We start from the raw sequence: 4,632 nt of genomic DNA on the forward strand, positions 1-4,632 counted from the left end.
AAGTTCATTCCTATGGGAAACAAATGTAAAAGAATTAAGTCTAAACCAATGTGGCTAAATGAAAAGGTAAGGGAAGAAATGCAAAGGAAGAAGCGTGCATTTAAATTGTTCAAGTCTGAAGGGTCAGAGGAGTCCTTCCATAGGTACAAGGAATGTAATAAAACATACAAAAAGGAAATTAGATTGGCTAAATTAGAAAATGAAAAAGAAGTTGCAAAACAAAGTAAGACAAACCCCAAAAAGTTTTTTAAGTATATAAATGGCAAACGGATTAAAAAAGATAATATAGGACCCCTAAAAAGTGAGATGGGTGAATTGATAAATGATACGAAGGATAAAGCAGAGGTATTAAACACTTTCTTTTGTTCAGTATTTACTAGAGAGGAACAAATGGTAGGAATAATACATAAAAATGGAAATTAAACCATACCATTAATTAATTTTGGTTTACAAAATAATGGAACTGGGTCTAGGAAACAACATTTGTACTTGGATCGAAGACTGATTAGAGAATAGGGAACAGAGAGTTGTGATAAATGGAACATTTTCTAATTGGTCAAAAGTTTTAAGTGGAGTACCTCAAGGTTCCATGCTGGGGCCACTCCTTTTTAATACATTTATAAATGACCTTGGTGATGGTTTAGAGAGTAAAGTTTCTGACACTGTAAGGTAATAAAATCAGAGCAGGATGTAGCTTCTCTACAGAGGAACTTAAATGAACTGGAGGATTGGGCGGCCAAATGGAATATGAGGTTTAACATAAATAAATGTAAGGTTATGCATTTAGGGATTAAAAACAAGAACGTAATCTATAAATTAAATAGAATTAATTTAGGAGAATCTATAATGGAAAAGGATTTGGGGGTGCTCGTAGACAGTAGACTTAGCAATAGTGCTCAATGTCAAGCAGCAGCTGCAAGGGCAAATAAAGTATTGGCATGCATAAAAAGGGGCATAGATGCAAGTGAAGACAGTGTAATTTTGCCATTGTATAAATCGTTGGTAAGACCTCATCTTGAATATGCAGTATAGTTCTGGGCACCACTCTATAAAAAAGATAATTTGGAACTAGAAAGGGTTCAGAGAAGGGCGCCAAAATTGATAAAGGGTATGGAGTCATTAAGTTAAGAGGAAAGGTTAGCCAGTTTAGGCATGTTTACTTTAGAAAAGAGGCGTCTAAGAGGAGATATGATTACTATGTACAAATACATTAAAGGTCAATACAGAGAACTTTCATGGGAACTTTTTACCCCAAGGACTATACACAGGACACGTGGTCACCCCCTAAGGTTAGAGGAGAGGAAATTTTACAACCAGCAAAAGAAGGGGTTCTTTACAGTAAGGACAGTCAAGATATGAAATTCATTGCCAGGGAAGGTTGTGATGGCAGATTCAATAGATATGTTTAAGAAAGGTTTAGACAAATTTTTAGCGGAAAGGTGTATCCAGGGATACGACCGTTAATTAAAATGTACGATAGTAGTGGATATAGGGTAAAAATAGGACTGCAATATTGGGTCTGGGGTGATTTTCACAATTGAAACAGATTGGCGGTTGCTTACTTGGATCAATTTCAAATATAAGTGTAGGGATCGCAGGAGATCTAAAATAGGTTGAACTTGATGGACTGGTGTCTTTTTTCAACCTCATTAACTATGTTACTATGTATATTGTTTACTCCTTTTAAATACAATTCTATAAACCGAATTATATACATTGACTTATTAAATAAAGAATATATTTGCTCTTCCTGCTCCATCATTAACTCCTTCTTTGTGACTCCAGCTGGAAAAAGCATTGTGTTCCTTGTTCTTCCTAATAGCACTACACCCATTACAAACTCTTTGGTAAGCTCTCAGCCCCCAAACTTCTAAATGCGGAGACACCACCCAGATCTGTACAGACAGATCCTCAGGCGTGACAATGATTAAGAGAGCACCCATTGATCAGCTCAAGTGACGTGAATACAGGAGCAAACACAGAGGAGGGTTTCCATGCCATGCTGTCAAAGTGGGCATGATCATCAGGGATGTGACTATCATTTTGACCAATGAAGGACACTTCTCTATCTTCCCATCCACTTCAAATACACTTGCAATGTACCTAACAGTAGTGTGAACAACACCCTCTTCACGTACAAAGCGATGTGAAGCGGGATAAGCCTCTTAACTGCCCTTGCATTTACAAAGTCCTGACTGAGTGGGACAGTCACCCAATATCAGGACTACCCCACCAGAATCAAGACAGTTGGCAGACTGCCCAGCTCTCTACTACCTGTTCTTGTAGGTTTCACTACCTGTTGCATCTCATGTCCTGTTGGCCAGTTGTTGCTTGTCTGGATCCTGGAATGTTTGGAAAAAAGAATAGGTGCAAGAAATCCTTCCCCCCCCCCCCCCACACACACACCACACACACACACACACACACATAGGCTCCACCATTAAATCATCAGAATCAATGTTTAATAAATAGGCCTCACTACCTGCAAACATCCTGACGTTAGATTAATACCATTTACATTTAATAAATAAACCTACCCCACCAACAACAAGACATTAAAAAACAGTTTTTACATAGATTTAATAAATACATCTATCCCTCCCCTCCTAAACATTAAATAATTAGTACTCACATTATCACTCACTGGACGGTTAGTGCCTCTGGTCTGGTACGTGGCTCTCTCTCATTCCTGCCGGCGCCTGTCCTAAGCCGCGGCCGTCCGCCATCTTGACTGGATTGCGCATGTGCAGGACTCTTGAACTTAAAACCTTGCTTTTAATCCCATTGGTGAATCAATCACCACTCACTATTTAAGGCACCTGTGTCCTTAGTTTTGTTGCCTGTTCTTGGTTCTCATTCCCTTGAGACTCCTAGTTGTTTCCTGTGTTCTGCTCGTGTGATCGGTTTGCTGTAGACAAGTCCTCTCTGCTCATCCGTGGTAAACTTGCCCGCTACAGACTACCTCTACTCCGCTGCATGCCTACACCTGGACAAGCCTTATCTGCTCTTCTGTGGTAAACGTACCCGCTATAGACTGCTTGCCATTCCGCTGCATACCTGCACCTGGACAAGCCTGCTCTGCTCATCAGTGGTAACGTACCCGCCACAAGACTATTTGCTATTCAGCTGCTTGCCTGCATTTGGACAAGTCTCCCTTGCTCATCAGTGGTATACTTGCCGCTACAGACTACCCGCTATTCCGCCACCTACCTGCACCTGGACAAGTCTTCCCATCACCGCAGTGGTACAACTTGCTATCCGCAGACCACTGACGCTCCCGCTACCTACCTGCACCTGGACAAGTCTTCCCATCACCGCAGTGGTACAACTTGCTATCCGCAGACCACTGACGCTCCCGCTACCTACCTGCACCTGGACAAGTCTTCCCATCACCGCAGTGGTACAACTTGCTATCCGCAGACCACTGCCGCTCCCGCTTCTACCTGCACCTGGACAACTCTTCCCATCACCGCAGTGGTACGACTTGCTATCCGCAGACAACTGATGCTCCCGCTCCTACCTGCACCTGGACAACTCTTCCCATCACAGCAGTGGTGCAACTTGCTATCCGCAGACCACTGACTCTCCCCGCTACCCACCTGCACTGGCACGAGTCTTCACTGCACATCAGTTGTTATACCTACCTCCGCATTATAGTTGCAAGTCGCTGACTCTCCTGCTGTATAGCTGCAAGTCGCTGACTCTCCTGCTGCATAGCTGCAAGTCGCTGACTCTCCTGCTGCATAGCTGCAAGTCGCTGACTCTCCTGCTGCATAGCTGCAAGTCGCTGACTCTCCATTGACATTCCTTATCCTAAGTTGTTGTACTGTTCCAACCATTCACCATACTGCCCAGAGGATCGCTGTGATAAACTCCGCCCCTCTGGTAAGCATAATCACACCTGGTGAATCCTGGGTAGAAACTCCTAGTGCCCGTGACACACATTTAGTAAATGTCCTTTCTCCTCTGCAAACTAAGTCCCATTCAATCTCCAGCCACCTTAGCTTTAAAATAAAATGTCCAATTACCAAGGGCCTGATTAAAGGTTCCAGCCACCCTAGGATAATGCACCGGTTGCGCCCCCTTCCCCGCCACCCACCACCAATGTGTATAAAGTGGTCAAAGTGGAAATTTAGAAAAGTTTATGACACCCTCATCCATATGACACCACCATCCATTTTATCACCCACTCAACCACTCATTTTCTCATTTGCTCACCCACCCCCCAGCCAATTAATCACGTCAACTTAACCAATTCATTAAGCCCCCAACCAATTCATCAACCCATTGCACTCTATTCATTAGCACACACCCCTACTAGCTAATTCATCAACCCATTGCAGGCAATTTATTAACCCCCCCTTAGGCAAAATCATCAACTCATTGCAGCCAATACATAAACCCCCCCTAGCCAATTCTGCAAATCCATTGCAGCCACTTCATTAACCCATTGACCCCCTCCACCCACCAGTAATCCCCCCACCCTTCGCAGTCAATGTATCACCTCCTCCTCCTTGACTTCCATTGCTGTCTTCTGCTCCTCCTCTCTTCAGAAGCCGGCATTTCTGTCTTCTTGACAAGCAGTTAACAGCAAATCCGATGCTGTTAGCTTCCCTGTCAGTGCGGGGGCGT

The sequence above is a fragment of the Mixophyes fleayi genome, chromosome 4 (assembly GCF_038048845.1).
Source record: "Mixophyes fleayi isolate aMixFle1 chromosome 4, aMixFle1.hap1, whole genome shotgun sequence".
NCBI classification, from domain to species: Eukaryota; Metazoa; Chordata; class Amphibia; order Anura; family Limnodynastidae; genus Mixophyes; species Mixophyes fleayi.